The sequence below is a fragment of the Perognathus longimembris genome, chromosome 3, assembly GCF_023159225.1.
Source record: "Perognathus longimembris pacificus isolate PPM17 chromosome 3, ASM2315922v1, whole genome shotgun sequence".
In the NCBI taxonomy this organism is placed as follows: domain Eukaryota; kingdom Metazoa; phylum Chordata; class Mammalia; order Rodentia; family Heteromyidae; genus Perognathus; species Perognathus longimembris.
The window spans coordinates 91689892-91706846 of NC_063163.1; the positions used below are offsets into that span (position 1 = coordinate 91689892).

At 42.4% G+C, this 16955-nt stretch overlaps 1 protein-coding gene across 1 annotated transcript in view; it reads left to right on the plus strand.

Moving 5' to 3' along the window:
* The first annotated feature begins 2925 nt into the window (after positions 1–2925).
* Hormad2 (HORMA domain containing 2) overlaps positions 2926–16955 on the plus strand; it is an 89882-nt gene continuing 75852 nt past the window's right edge. The window contains exon 1 of the mRNA XM_048340721.1: positions 2926–3000. The gene's annotated coding sequence lies outside the window, so the exon portion shown is untranslated. The remainder of the gene's footprint in view (positions 3001–16955) is intronic.

The following is a 16955-nucleotide window of genomic DNA, read 5'->3' on the forward strand; positions in this document are numbered from 1 at the left end:
CCCACAACCTCCTGCCAGATAAGCAGAAGGAGCAGACCCAAGTACAAGGTGGGCGGGTTGAGTCTCGTTTAGGAGGCCCTCCTGGTCAGTTCTGGCCAAAAACCAAACTGACTCGCGCCCTACAAGTATAAGCAAAAGCAAAACAGACAAATTACAGGACAAGACAAATGAACAGTGCTGTTTTCTTACCTTCGGAGTCTGGGATCTCGGGGTCTCTGGGGCTATCCCGGACGAAACCCCAAATGTTGTGCCAAGTTGCAAGACCACCCCCAAGAAGACCACCGAGATTCAGACACTCCGAAATGCAAAAGCAAGGCAAGGCTTTATTTAACGAGCTGCCAACTCGGGCCTCGTCCTACCCACCGACACAGCGGAGGTTAGGAGGAAGCCTCGAGCTGTGATTACACAGGGCTTATAAAGGCAAAGAACAAGGTTACAACAATCAGCTGTGCAAGCAAGATTAGAACACAGGTACAAATCTGATTGGCTCAGGGTTCGATTCTAAAATGGGGTTCACGTGGTGGGGCCTGACTTCAAAGTCTGGCACCTCATTAGGAGACTAATATCTGAGAAGCAAGGTTGGAAACTAGTCTGAGCAGCCAAATCCTTGCCACTCTGATTAACCAGCAAAACACTGGAAGTAGAGGCATGGCTCAAGTGCCTGAGTGCCAGTCAAGCCAAGCTAGAGCACAAGGCTCTGAGTCCCAGTCCAAGCCTCAGTCCTAGCCCAAAACAAAAATAAAACAAATAACAACAACAAAAAGAAAAGAAAACAAAAATAATCAGCCAGAAAAGCCACGCTGGAGGTGTGGCTCAGTGGTAAAGCACTGGCCCAGCAAGCACAAGGTTCTGAGTTCAAACCTCATTACCACCAAACAAACAAAAATCCAAGCAAACACTACCATACCTTGCTCCCCAGTGGAAACTAGGATAAAGTAACATCCTCACGTAAAACCAGAGGGCTTGAAATAAAGCAACAGGAGAGTCACAATTGAGTGGAGAAGGCAAGGAAGATGAAAGGGGCCTATCTCTCCTCAGCCATTTTGTCAACCATGAGGCACTTGGCATTGAAAGGCAATCTTTAGCTCTCAGAAGTGCATTAGTGCCAGAAGAATGAATGCATCTTATATCTTCTTTTCTCTCCCGATTCAAGAGTGTTAGGTAAAAATGTGTGTGATTCTTGAAATCACTTAGCCATTGCTGAAGTATGAAGAAAAGAAACGACACATGCATGCTCTTCTCCTACAATGCCCCTTTGTGGTGAAAGCTGCCTCAATTCCTCATTCAGACCTTAGAGCTGCCACTTCTAGCCCCTCGCCCTGACTTCTGCTTCCATTAATATTTGCAAAGCATTTTTCTACATGTGGAGTAGGATTTGAGGTCTCCATTTCCTACTCAACTTATCCTCTGCCATGTCATTATCTCCAGTCCCCCCAGTGATGTCAGTGAATAATTTAGCCTTCCAAAACAAACAAGATGGCTCTGAGTTCTATTCTGACCAATTCACAATGATTAGTAATTGGGGTGGGTGGGTAAGGGTAAATAAGAGGGAGGAGATGGAACCAATTTTTTCCGTGTTTTGTATTGTATGTTTTCTTCAACATGGAACCAATCAGTGTCTTGTCAATATAGTCAGCTGATCAATCAACAACAACAAACTCAAGAGGCTTTGCTTTGAATAGAGACAATCTCCAGTTTCTTATCTCTGACAAGGGGGAAAAATCAGCTTGGAAACTGTTTGACTATCATATATCATGTTTGAGTTCATTAGGCCATTATCCCCCAGGGCTGGACTTAATCAGAGTACAAGTTCAAAGCTTTTGAGATGACAAGAAACAAGTGTTTGGCTGGGGACTTCTGTATTTGAATTGTAAGTTAAGTTCACAGAAAAGTAATCAGAGGCTACCCTGGGTGGATTCAAGAGCAAGCCTTGAAATGAGAGATGCGGGACCTCTGATTGTGCAATTGTGCATGTGTGACTTGCTCTCTTAATAAGCTTAGGGACCGTGAGCAAATTAAACTCTCTTCAATAAAGGACTAGAGCTGGATAAGTTCTAAAGCCTTCTCCAGCATTTCAATTCTTAAGTGTCTAACAGGTTCTCTGAAGTCATTGGTGAGTTCATTCATTTATCTATTTGAACATAATGAAAGAAGTCAAATGAATAGCTTCTGCCCTCAAGGAGTTGATAAGTCAGTAGAAAAGATGAAAGATTTTGTCTCCTAGCTCCCAGCACTGGGCCTCATTCACCCATCCAGGATCTAAACAAATGTTACAAGGAGCCCAACAAATGAAGGATAAGGAAAAAAGGGTAATTTGTTTCAGTTCAACATTTATGACATTGTAGGCCATCATTCTACCACTGAGCTGCACCCCCATTTCCTTTTTTAATTATTAAAAATTTTAAGGCAGAGTTCCCATAAATTGCACAGATTGGCCTCAAATTCCTGAGCAGCTGGAATTACAGGCACACACTACCATGCCAGGCTCACCACCATTTATTGAATGTCCACAGTGTGCCAGATGTTCTATTGGGGAGTACAGAGAATGCGGAGATTGATAGCTCAGCCAGACCAGCCCTCAAATGCAGCTTATTTACCTTCTAAATGGTGAAGAAATGAAGTCTACATGGAGATCAATTCTGTTTAGGAAACCAAAAGTGAGATGGAATGGCTCCGTTGGGGAGTGGGCTCAACTTCCATTCATATGGGTCAGAATGGGAAAGTCGTTGGACATGCTGGTGCTGAGGTTAGGCCAGAAGGCAGATGGACAATTATGACAGCCACCATAAAGATAGTAGAGGTCCAGCCAGCAAAACCAGGTAAGTTTTTCTAAAGCTGGAAAAAGGCTGGTGATGAAACGCTGTCCAGCTGTGCTGTGGGAAATTAGGAAGCAGTTATTCCTGGAAAGTAGCAGAGGACCCAAGCAGGCCTCAAGCCAGCATGATTTTGCCCCCAGGGAACATTCACAAGGGCTGGAGACATTATGATTGCCAAGGTTGGGTAATAGGAAGGCTGGGAAAGACCGCACTAAAGGAATAGTTTCAGTTCACAGTGTGTGTTTTTAAGACACTGTGTCCTAAAGTCAGGCTCTGCTCAGCTTCAGTCTTGTTGTTGTTGCTTACTTTGGTGCCCAGTGGCCTTCTCTTTCCTTCACTGTCCTAGGAGACACCCTTGTAGAGGTTCAGGGTGTCAGGACCTTTCAGAGATCTCCACAGGATGCTAAGCGCCCCTTAAACACCAGGGCAGGATGTGAGGGGGCATAGTCCCCCACTCTGGGACTTAGCTCCCGTGAAGAATCTGAGTTCAGGCCAGGGCAAGGACAAGGAGAGCGGGGCCATGATTTATTTGTATAATTATACATTAGTGTTCTATATATATATTATTTTACATATATCATATATAAACATATATTTTATATCTATAATAGAAAATATTTTAGGCGTACATATTATGCATGGAGTATTTAAAATATGCTATTTATAAAATATATAATAGTATTATATAGTATATATAATGTAATTGTTATATTTTTTATGTAATACATTATGTAATATATTACAACTATTTTTTTTGTTTTGTTTTGTTGGTCCTGGGCCTTGAACGCTGGGCCTGGGCACTGTCCCTGAGCTCCTTTTGCTCAAGGCTAGCACTCTACCACTTGAGCCACAGCGCCACTTTGGGTTTTTTCTGTGATTAGTTGGAGGTAAGAGTCTCGTGTACTTTTCTGAGCTGGGGGGCTTTGAACTGCCAGCCTCAGATCTCAGCCTAGGATTACAGGTGTCAGCCACTAGCACCCGACTACAGCTATGCATTTTATAAATTATAAAATATACAATGTAAACTATATAACATAATTTATAATACACATGATAGAATTCTTGTTATTAACATAAATATATAATATATAGTATATAACATTATATTTAGTATATCATATACAATGTTATATTTAATATATATTATAATATTTAATATACTAATACTATACATTTATATATCATTATATATTATAGTAACATTATATAATAATATATAGTATATTTGATAAGCCCAGATTTCAGGAGTCCCCAAAGACCACCAAGTAGCCGATTCCGATGCAAGTACACGAGAGTCTTTATTGCAAGCTCGAGCCTGGACTCACAACCTTCACCGACTCAGCGGATCTGGATTGAGAGCCCTGCCCTTCTGTCTAGCAGGGTTTTTATAGGGTTGTCAGGGGTGTTTCATGCATCATAGTATCCTACAGCAAATTTCATTATGCTGTGGGAAAATAATAAAACAATTTTAAAAGCTGGTTGGTGCAACTGGTGTGGGGAACAGGTCTAGAAAAGGTGGTTGGCTGGCTCATGGGGGCGGGTCACTTAAGCTCAGTGGTCCGGGCCCTCATGCCATCCTGCAGGGCTGTCTAGCCCTTATCTTGCTGCCTGAAGACGCAGCTAGACCTTGAGGCCTTCTCTACCACCTGCTGATTGGCTGAAGCTGGGGAGTTTACCCCAAAAAGGGGGTTTGAGATATGTTTCCTAGAGTTTAAATCCTTAGCATTTTCTTAGAATAGCTGGTAGGGATTAACATTGTTAATAGTTGGCTGTGGATGAGAGAGACTTATTTTAACTCCCTAGGTGTGCGGAAGTAAAACAACTTTACTCAAGCTCAATTATTTAGGCAGGGCCGTAGGTGCGTTTTGAATAATGACTCAGTGTATCCTAGCTCCACTGACTTCTGCCTACCTAAATTATTTAGATTGTATTGATATTTTGTCTAGGCCTTACATATTATATCATATGCATATATTATATGTTATATATTACATAGTATATCATATGATAATTGTATATTATATAATATATAATAATATGATAACATATTATATAATATATATTATGTAGAGAGAGACAGAGACAGAGAAAGGGCTCCAGCCATAGGAAAGGGGCAGCGATGCCCTCTAGATGTCTCCCTCCTCCTCTGGCCTCCAGTTGCCCACTGAGGGCCGGCGCAGTCCCGCAGGCCCGGCTTCCGGAGGCGCCGCGTGGGACTTAGAGGCCTACAGCGCCTTCGACCAGGGCCCTGGAGGGCCTACCTTGAGGGGGCGGAGTCCTCCAAAGACCGTTAGCCACGCCATGCCTTCAATTTGCATATTCATGAGGCCGATGAGGCCGGGTCCCAGTAGGTAATGGTTGATTGGAGATGCTCCTGGCCCGCCCTGGAGAGGCTCATTGATTATTCATGAGCCGGAGGGGGCGGGTCCAGGCTGGGAGAAGCCGGGTCCTTAGCTCTAGAGCAGCAGTCAGCGTCGTCGGCCGGTTGAAGTGGAGAATTTTCTCGAAAAGGACGTTGGTGGCGGTAAGTCCTTTGGTCTTGGGCTTAATTTTCTTTTCTTTCTACTTGAGGCTTTTAAATTTGAATTGGAGGCAGTTTTCTGAGGGCCTGAAACACGGGTGGGGGCTGAGGAGAGGTGCCCCCCCCCCACGCTGTTTAATGATAAAAACGCCACATTTCTGATATAAAGAGGCACTTGCCAGGCGCCAGCGGCGGCGCGCCCGCAATCCTAGCCTGACGTAGGAGCTTAAGGTGCAAAGCCAGGAAAAGCCGGGCAGCGAAGTCTGTAAGACTCGTCCCTCCAGTTAACCAGCAAAAGCCAGAGACGGACGGGTCTGTAGCCGTGGCCCACGTGGCAGAGCGCCGGCCTTGAGCAATCCAAAAGCCAGGGATAACGCCCGGGACCTGAGTTCAAGACCCAGGACTAGCCCAATTTAAAAAAAAAAAAAGGAAAAAGAAAGGAGCGAAGACCCCGAGAACCTCACCTTGCCTTCCTCCAAGAGGCTTCAAGATTCAGGTATTTGAGGAAATAGAGGAATCCAGCTTTACAGAAAATTAAGTGGTTATGAATACAATCTATCTTGATCAGTGCCACCCCATGCATTATGCTCCCACGTTCCGTCCCCTTCAATCAATCTCAATTAGCATTGACTAGGAGTCAGTCATCATCAGCCTTCCGCCTCCAGGAGTCGGCCTGTGGGTGGGGCGTTTGGGTTTTATCTTACCTTGGTCAGGTTGTCAGCAGTTACAGGCTCATGTCCTTCCATAGGCAATGCTTGGGACCCACGGTTGAGGTGAACAGGGTCGTGGGGAGGGGGGGTGGGATGACCTGAGCTCTTTTACTGGGCGGAAGAGTGGCTATTAATTCTGCTGGACATGAGGGGTGTGAATTTCCAGATTATTCTGAAACCAGCTATGCAGCCCATGGCTGCTCACTTGCTGACTTGCTCACATTGTGCCCCCTCAGGGGTGAGTTTTACATATCGTTGGGAGGATCATCTAATTTCTCCCTCATCAGACCATAAATCTCTGGGGATGGGAACCATATTTTATAATACACAATCCTGCACACTGCCTGGCACAGTACAGCTCCTCTACTAAGTTGATGCACAAGTAATTGAAATAGCACGAAAAAGGTATTTAAAACTCAAAAGAGCATGAACAAATACTCAATAGAGTAGAAGTAATTTACTCTGATTATGGAGTAGCAGAATCATAAGGGCCAAATGGAATTTGTTACAGTGGTGGATAATAATTTATTGAAGCAAGCTCTGGGAAAATTTGGCAAGCCAGGTTCCCTTGCTTTATGGTTTTACATATCTAAATGTTTTACATTTAGATCCATAATTCAGTTGGAATATTTGTGTCTGGTATGAGAATTAAGTTGACCTCTTTTTTTGTGTGTGTGTTGGTCCTGAGGCTTGAACTCAGGGCCTCAGAGCTGTCCCTGAGCCTAAGGCTAGGGCTCTACCACTTGAGCCATAGCTACACTTCCAGCTCTTTCGTGGTTCATTGGAGGTAAGAGTCTCATAGACTTTCCTGCCCAGGCTGATTAGCAAATCTTGATCATCAGATCACAGCCTCCTGAGCAACTAGGATTACAAGAGTGAGGCCTTGTGGCTGGGGATATGGCCTAGTGGCAAGAGTGCTTACCTCATATACATGAAGCCCTGGGTTCAATTCCCTATAGGAAATGGCCAGAAGTGGCGCTGTGGCTCAAGTGGCAGAGTGCTAGCCTTGAGCAAAAGAAAGCCAGGGACAGTGCTTAGGCCCCCAGTCTAAGGCCCAGGACTGGCCAAAAAAAAAAAAAAGAGTGAGGCCTTCTTTATTCTTTAAAAAAAAAAAAATACCAAAAAACTTTTTAATGACTGCTCCGTATTTCCTTACCTTGAGCTTGTTGATTTCTTTTTTTATCTTTTTTTTTTTTTTTGGCCAGTCCTAGGGCTTGGACTCAGGGCCTGAGCACTGTCCCTGGCTTCTTTTTGCTCAAGGCTAGCACTCTGCCACTTGAGCCACAGCGCCACTTCTGGCCATTTTCTGTATATGTGGTGCTGGGGAATCGAACCCAGGGCCTCATGTATATGAGGCAGGCACTCTTGCCACTAGGCCATATCCCCAGCCCTTTTTTATCTTTTAGTAGTTGTACAAAATCCTTTCCTTACTCATCTTCCTTTTTCTTTCTTCTCTTTCCCATCTTCATTCATTGTTCTTTGGTTCCAGCACCTTCTTCCACTAAATTTGCTTTAAAGTGAGGCTTGAATTAGTAGGAAAAGATCCCTCGGCTCCTGTCCAGCTTTATGAATCGTGGATCCATTTTATGCTGACACAAACTTTGCATAAAGCCATCTTTCTTATAATACATTTGAAAGGAAGGTCATCTGGCAGCATTTCTGAATCTAGCTATTAGATATCATTCACTTATAGAAAGGAACTTTTCTCTTTAAAAAAGTAGTATATATATATATCTTCTGGCAGGGTGGGTCATTGTGAACTATTTCCATGTCCTCTTTATTTTGTGTGCCAATACTGAGGCTTGAACTCAGGGTTCTAACCCTGAGCGCTTTGCTCATGGGCTAGCACTCTGCCGCTTGAGCCGCAGCTCCACCCTCAGCTTTTTTTTTTTTTTTTTTGGTGGTTAATTGGAGATGAGAGTCTCAAGGACTTCCCTGCCTGGGCTGGCTTTGAACCTCAGTCGTCAGATCTCAGCTTCCAGAGCAGCTGGGATTGTAGGCGTGAGCCACTGGTGTGGGCTCTTACTCCTTGATAGGGAGCTTTCTTGTAAGAAATGTGGCTTTAGAAGACCGGGACATGGGTTGAGAGCCTTAGTAAATCTAATATGATTATCTTTGGACAAATAAAATAAATTAGTTTTGGCTTCAATTGGAGTGGTAGAAACAAAGGATAGTAAAGGTAGGCAAAATCTTACTAGACAAAACAAAAGCTGGTTAGTCTATCTGAAGCTTATAAAGATTTAAGTCTTAGAAAGATTCAGAAAGGGATAAAATAGTAATTGTGCCACTGTTTAAAATAGGGCATTTGATATGTAGGTCAGGAGGTAGGTCTGGGATAATATATTTTTCCAGAAAGATCATAGATATGTTGCCTCTTCAAGATCATAATTCTTGTCACAGTGTGGTCAGACCAAAGGTAAGGATGAATACTATTGGTGTATCGTTTATTCTCAGATGTTTTGGGTCCAAGATTGCCAACAAATACATAAGCAAAAGACATTTGAAAGTTAAGAGCTCTGTAAATCCATAGTTATGAAACCCCTGTTTCATAGATAATGAAACAGAACAAGGTGATTTTTAAAACATTTTATCAGAGCTATTCTCTGGAGGTACATGTTCTCTAGGTTGCCAGCTTTCAAAGTTTAGCAGTGGTTTGTACTTGAATAGAAGCACCTCCTCCCCACCCCCAACACCTGCTCCAGGGAAAAATAACAGTAGCAACAGAATAGTTGCAGGTTGAAAGGAGCCTGCTTATTTTGAAACTGATTTGGACCTTTTTACCTTCCTGAAGCAAGCTCATGGTAGAATACAGAAAAAGACACCCTGCCGTGTTTAGAAACACACAAGCAAATAAGCCCACAAGTAGGAAGAGGCTGCTGGCTCATGACATTAGAGGAGGTGAAAACAAAGAGGAAATGTACCTTGGGGAGTCAGTTTAGGAAGATGGGATTGTGAGTGCCGTTTCTGTATGCTTCCTTTTGCCACTAAATGACAGGCTGGTCCTGAGTAAGGCAGTGATTTCTCTAAATCTTGATGATTTCATCTAGAAAAGTAGGTATTCAGATTTAGATGGCATTTAACATTCCTCCTCTTTCTAAAATGTTGTCTTTTCTGGACCTTTAGGCTTTGTTTATGTAGTGCTTTGCCACTGTGCATTTATTTATTTGTTAGTTTATTTATTGTGCCAGTAGTAGGGCTTGATCTCAGGGCCTGGGCAATAATATCCTTTAGGTTTTTCTTTTTTTACCCCCCTCCCCTTTTACTCAGGGCTGGCATTCTACTATTTGAGCCACAGCTCCAATTCCAGCTTTTTGGTCATTCATTGAAAATAAGAGTCTTAGGGACTTCCCTCAGATCTTGGCCTCCTCAGTAGCTAGGGTTATAAGCATGAGCAACTGGACCAACTCTATCCATTCATTTTTGGCAGAATCAGGGTTTGATCTCAAGGCTTTGTGCTTGCTAGGCAGGTACACTACCATTTGAGCCACACCCCCAGTCCTTTTAGTTTAATTATTCTTTTTTCAAATAGTGTCTCGCCTTTTGTCCTAGCCCACTGGGACCACAAACTTCCTATTTTGTGCTTCCCACTTATTTAGGATGACATGTATGAGCCACTGCCCCCAGTAGCAAATGTTTATTGAGCATCTACTTTGTTCTAGTCTGTGATGATGCTGAGTATTCAAGAACAAGCTAAGCAAGACACTAAAGGTCATATGTGACATGATTCAACCTATAGGAAATATCTAGATTGTAAAAATCCATAGAGATGAGAAGTAGATTAGAAGCTGGGAGTGATGGTATATGCCTGTAATCCAAGACTGAAGCAGATAGGTAACAAGTTCAAAGTTAGCCTGGACTACATAGTGATACCCTGTCTCAAACTTTAAAAAGCAGATTAGTGGCCAGTAAGGACAGATGGGACAGAATGAGAGTTCATGAGTTTCTTTTAGTTTCTTTTTTTAATGAAAATATTCTGGAGTCAGATGGTACTGATGTGAGTATGCTAAAGCTCTGAAAATTGAGTTTACTGGGCTGGGTACCGGGGCCTCATATGTGTAATCCTAGCTACTAGGGTAGCTAAAATCAGATGAATTGTGGTTCAAAGCCAACCTGGCAGAAAGGTCCACAAGATTCAGTTTCAATGGAGAAAGCTGGATGTGGTGGTGTGCCCTGCCATCCAGCCTAAAATATGTGGCTCATGATTAGGTACATTCCTGGCAGGAGGCAGGACCTTGTCTCAAGAATAACCAACACAGGGCTGGGAATATGGCCTAGTGGTAGAGTGCTTGCCTTGTATGTATGAAGCCCTGGGTTCCATTCCTCAGCATCACATCTATAGAAATAGCTGGAAGTGGCGCTGTGGCTCAAGTAGTAAAGTGCTAGCCTTGAGCAAAAAGAAGCCAGGGACAGTGCTCAGGCCCTGAGTTCAAGCCCCAGGACTGTCAAAAAACAAAACAAACAAACAAAAGAATAACCAACACAAAATGGACTGGAGATGTAGCTTAATGGTGGAGCACCTGCCTAGCAAGCACAAAACCCTAGTCTTAAATGTTAGTACCACCCCCCAAAACTAAAAACCAAAAATCTTCTTTCAGGCACAGTGGCTCATAACTGTAATCCTAGTGACTCAGGAAACAGAGATTGGGAAGATCATGGAGGCCAACTGGTGGAAAAGTAACTATGAATAGGAGAATCATGGTGGTCTAGGCTAACCAGGTCATTAACCCAATACCCTATTTGAAAAATAACCAAAGCAAAAGATGACTAAAAACATTCCATCTTAGCAAGCATAGTCTCTCAGTTCAAACTGCAGTAAGGGTGGGGTGGGGATAACTTGAAAATGAAGGAGCTAAATAGAAATGTTTGCTCTTTTGTTCATTATGGAAGCATAAAGGCACCCATGATATATGTTGCAGTAGATGATCAACCTAGATTTGCTAGTGGTAAGGGAGGCAATCAGGAAATCATTCCATGAGAAAGTTACATGAAACCTTTCAGGAGATGAGTAAGAATTGGTAATGGAGGAAGATGTTTCAGAAGGAGGGACTCTTGGCAAAGCCTGAAAGCCAGTGGAATGTAGCCCTTTTAGGATAATTAGATAAGAATGGCTAGTTTATAAAAGCATGAGGTAAAATGATTTGGAGATGAAACAGGGAGGCAGGAGCCAAATCTTGAAGCTGTGGTTAGTTGCTTAGATTTTATTCTGAGGGCAGTAAAGAGCCATTGGAGCACTATAGTCTGGGAAAGATACATAATCAAGTTTGTAATTGAAAAAGAAAGCTGGCTGCAGTATAAAGAAGAGAATAAGAGGGCTAAGGCCAATGACAAGCAGACTGGTGGTTGCAGAAATCCAGACAAAAGATGAGTAGAGAGAGGCAGCACAGTTGACAAGAAGGAGGGGAAGCTAGGCAAGAGGATGAGGAAGGGGTTGGGGTTAAAGTTACATGGTTTAGATTTGGGTGATTAGCTGTTTGATAATACCATTCCTTAGCTAGGGAACAGAAAACAGATTTTGGGGAAAAAATGCACATGGCATGTGTTAAGAGCATCAAAGTGGAATTGTCTAATGGACAGAGTTGTGGGCCATCTGAGGATCTTCTGAGATCCTTAGATTTCAGAAATGAGCCTGGGAATATGCACTTAAAAATCACTAGCACACAGCCAGGCATAGTGGCTCACACCTGTAATTCTAACTACTCAGGAGGCTGAGATTTGAGGGTTGGGGTTTTTGATGCTAGCCCAGACAGGAAAGTCTGTGAGACTCCAATAAACTACCAACATATCTGGAAGTGGAGCTGTGGCTCCAGTAGTAGAGTGATAGCCTTGAGCAAGAAGAAGCTCAGGGACAGTGCCCTGGCCCTGAGTTCAAGCCTCAGTGTATACACACACACACACACACACACACACACACACACACACACACACGCACGCACGCACACACAGAGTCATTACAATAGGCATAGGCATAGTAATAGAAAAATGGGAGTACGTTTGTTTGTCTAATGAGAAGAAAAAAAATAGAACTCCTATGACAGAGTAGCTACAGAATACCAGGATGGCAAGGGAAATGGGCATGGTATTAGAAATTCAGCCCCTTGAATGCAAGGCCAATTCACAAATCATGAGAACAGGGTTTTGGGAAAAAGTGAGGTTTGATTGATTTTGCCATACAAAATGAGAACTGTATATGCTGCTTTTTCAAGAGAAAAAAGTGTAGTCCTTAGTCTAGGGAGAAGGATGGGTATGGATGTATGTATTTTAGTGCCAGTGCTGCAGCTTGAACTTACTGGCCTGGCACTGCCCCTGAGCATTTGTGCTCAAGGCTAGCATTCTTTCACTTGAGTTACAGCTTCACTTCCATCTTCTTGATGATTAATTGACCAGGCTAGCCTGTGATGCTCAGATCTCAGATCTCAGCCTCCTGAGTAGCTGTGATTACAGGTGTGAGCCACTGGCTTCAAGGATTTTTTTTTCCTGCCAGTCTTGGGTCTTGACCTCTTGGATTGGGTACTATCCCTGAGCTTCTCTCACTCAAGGCTAGTGCTCTACCACTTGAGCAACAGCGCCACTCCAGGCTTTTTTTTTTTTTTTAGTAGTTTATTGGAGATAAGAGCCTCATGGAGTTTCCTGCCGGTGCTGGCTTTGAACCACCATCCTCAGACCTCAACCTCCTGAGTAGCTAGGATTACAGGCATGAGCCACTGGTGTCTGGCTTAAGGATGGGTTTTTAACAAGCCCCAGCAGCATGGGCTTTTGGATGTATATACTGAGGCATGGTTTTGGGTCTGTGGCGGCCTTGGTCTGCCTATTTTCTGGAGGGCAGATGTCCATCTCCAGAGTTGCTGTCCTGAATGTTCCTTCACTCTTGTGGTCAGGGAGGCAAGGAGAGGAGTGCAGCTACCTTGCCTAGAACTGTGAAGACATTCTTGTACTCCCTCATGCAGGAGTATGGAAGGAGGGAGATAGGACAAGAAGGAAAAATAAAGTCTTTTTAAGGCTGTGTCACCAGGTAATACTATGGCAATGTGCATAGTTAGGTGCCTGTTTCTGTTTCGTGGGGAAATGTCTGCAAGGATATGAGAAGAAAGAAGTAGGAACCCACAGGAAAACCAGAGGTGGAACACTCATATAAGATCTTTGAAGCAAACAGATTTTGTTACATGTGACAAAATGTCTGTCAGAAAGTGTCCCAAGGAAGTAGAGCTGACTCCATCTTGACTAAGGAAACTGAAAGCTTAGGTATCGGCCATCCCAGAGGACCATGCAGAGATAATCACAGACAGGAGAAGGTTCATAAGGAGGTTTATTAGTGGTGAAGAGTTGAAGTAAACCCCATTTTCAGGCAGCCCCCGTTTTGTTGTCTGTTTAAACTTTTAGTAACCCAGGCCGCCAATTATCCCAGCTAGCAAGACAAGCTTATTAGGGCCCAACCAGTCAGGAAACTCTGCTTAACTCTAACCGCCTGAAATGCTTAACTCTAACCGCCCCGTAATGCCTCAAGCCCTGAGCCAATCAGATTTGTACCCGTATCCTAATCTTGCTTGAACACCTGATTGCTGTAACTTTGCTTTTTTGCCTTTATAAGCCCTGTGAAATCTCAGCTCGGGGCCTTCCTCCTAACCTCCGCTGCGTCGGAGTGTAGGACAAGGCCTGACCTGCAGTTCGCCTGAATAAAGCCTTGCTTTTGCATTTCGGAAAAGAAAAAAAGAAAAAAAAAAAAAAGTGCCCCAAGGGCTGGGAATGTGGCTTAGTGGTAGAGTGCTTGCCTAGAATGCACAAAGCCCTGGGTTTGATACCTCAGTACCACATACACAGAAAAAACCAAAAGTATCACTGTGGTTCAAGTGGTAGAGTGCTAGCCTTGAGCAAAAAGAAGCCAGGGACAGTGCTCAGGACCTGAGTCCCAAGCATGACTGGCAAAAAAAAGTAGAAGAAGAAGAAAAACAAAGTGTCCCAAGTGCCTTATAAATAATGACTAATCCTTGAAACAATCTTATCAAGTAGATAGGTTACTATCTTTACTTCATACCTGGCAAAAACAAGGCATGTAATTTGCTCAAGGTTATAAGGAGTGTGAATTGTGCTTTGAGATATGATTCTAGACAGTTCAGTTCTAGAAAAGTCCATCTGTTAGACATGTTTTGCTATCTTCCCAGATAAACACATGATCAAACAAACACTGAACATGCCCTAAAAAGTTCCATCTTATAAAAAGGAAACTAGATTCCAGAGAAACTGAGTAATTTGGCCATAATCACACAACTAGTAGGCAATTGAGTCAGAATTGGAACTCATATTCCTTAATTCCAAAACTACTTTCTACTAGATTTCACTGCTAATTATTTTTTCTCTGTATGCATACAACTGTGTGTTTAAATTTTAATTGTACTTGTTTTACAGACATGAATCTCTAAGGAATTTATTAAATGCTAATAGAACCTGACTTGAAGCTTTTCCCAAAAGCAAGTGCCCTAGATATCTCAGTTTTCTGTGATAATATCAATTTAATCCAGGCTACCCATATATCAGACTGAAAATAAAGGTACAGTAATGCATTGGGGTCTAATTGGATGCTGCTATTTTCAGGGCTTGATTCTCTAGACAGGCCATCAGAATATCTTATGATCACAGAGAATTAAAAAAAATCCCACCAATATAGAAAGCTATTTAAAAATCATTATTCCTTATTTATTGTCTCTAAAACTAATAACTACCCCAGTAGGGGGTGATGGTTTAATGGGCTAGAACTAGCGCTTAAACTCTTATAGGTAATTTTCTTTCTCCTCGTTTTATTTCTTGAGATTTAAGGGAAGCAGCAGATGCACGAGTCAGATGTGAAGGTGATACTTTGAAATCAACGAAGGCTACCTGGGACTTTGCTGACGGATAGAGTTAGGTAGTTTTGATCACATAGAAAATATTGTAAAAGAATGCCCCCTAGTGCTGCTTTGAAGAAGTAATTTTAGAGCAATTAAGTATCAGTTGTCTATAATCTCTATCTCCGACCTTGTGGTAGTGTTAAACAATTTTAGCTTCTTATTGGCAAAAATCTTCCAGAATTTTGCATTGATCTGTAAACACAGCAAGTCATGCCCCCCCCAATAGAATGGGTTATTTTACAAACAGTTATAATTTTGTAAAACATTGGGGTTGGGGAAGCCTTACTCAAAACAAGGCCTTTGTAAAGAAAAGGAAATTGCTTACTTCCTTTTTTATTTTCTTCTTTTTTTCTTTTCTTTTTTTGAATTTAGTGCTGGTACCTGGGCTTGACCTCAGGCCCCCAAACTCTTACTTGGCTTTTTCAAAAAACTCACAGCTGGTGTTCTAGTACTTGACACTTCCAGCTTTTGCTGGTTAATTGGAGATAAGAGTCTCAATGGACTTTCCTGTCTTGGCTACCTTCCAACCAAGATGCTCAGATTTCAGCCTCCTGAACAGCTAGAATTACAGGTGTGAGCCACAGCTCACAACAAATAATGTGAAAGTAAATGCTTTAAATGTGTACTTTTTTTCTCACAGTGGTAAACTACACACAATATAAGGCTCCTTGAGTCATCCTTTTTATTTTTATTTTTTTTGCCAGTCTTGGGGCTTGGACTCAGGGCCTACGCACTGTCCCTGCCTTCTTTTTGCTCCAGGCTAGCACTCAACCTCTTGAGCCACAGCACTACTTCCGGCTTTTTCTGTGTATGTGGTAATGAGGAATCCACCCCAAGGCTTCATGCATGCTAGGCAAGCACTCTACCACTAAGCCACATTCTCAGCCCCTTGAGTCAGCCTTTTTCAAGCACATGTTCGGTGTTAAACTCCCACCACCATCCACTTCCAGCCTTCTTCTGCACACCAAATTAAAAGGCAGTGCCAATTCAGTGGTCATCTTTCCAACCTGCCCTGATTCTATGAATTTGCTTCCCTCTATGTGGGAGCATACAATATTTGTTCTTTTGTATCTGTCTTTTGTCACTTAGCATAAATGTTTCCAAAGTTCCTTTACATTGTAGCCTGAATCATAGTTTCATTTATTTCTGTTTTTTTTTTTTTTGCCTGTCCTGGGGCTTGAACTCAGGGCCTGAGTCCCTGGCTTCTTTTTTGCTCAAGGCTAGCACTCTACCACTTGAGCTACAGCACCACTTCTGGCTTTTTCTATATATGTAGTGCTGAGGAATTGAACCTAGGGCTTCATGTATACGAGGCAAACACTTTACCACCGGGCCATATTCCCAGCCCAGTTTCATTTCTTTCTAAAAACTAAATGACACTCCATGTTTTTTCATAGTTAACTTATCCATTTATCAATCCCCCTTTTTTTGGTATGAAATAGGGTCTCACTGTATTGCCCAGGCTGGCCTCTAACTTCTTATGCTCAAGCAATCATCTGCCTCTGTCTCTTGAATAGCTGAGACAATGAATTCATATCACTGTTTATCTGTTCATTGACTGATAGACATTTGAATTGTTTTCACCTTTTGATTGTGATGAAGAGTGGTGCTATGAACACTAATGAATAAATACCTGGCTCCTTCCTTCATTTTCCCCCCTGTATACTTAGAAGTAGAGTTCTAGGTACTGTGGTAATTCTACATTTTTGAGGAACTGGCTGGCATCTGGTGTTCCACAATGGGTGACCTTTTTATATTTCCACCAGCAGTGCATAGAGCTGACATTCCTCCACATTTTCATGAATACTCATTCTTTCCCATTTTTTTTCCAGTAGCATCATAGTGGGACTGGAGTCTGCAAATTAATTTTGGAGGTTTTTGAATTTGCAAATAAGTATACCTAAAGTTAATTTAAGAAATGTTTTGAGCCTCTGGTATTGTTATCCTACAGGAGATAATAAAATACATTATGTCTTTAGATGTTCTTATAATTTTCTTTTCTCCTGTATTTCTAAACAAATAAAGTTAT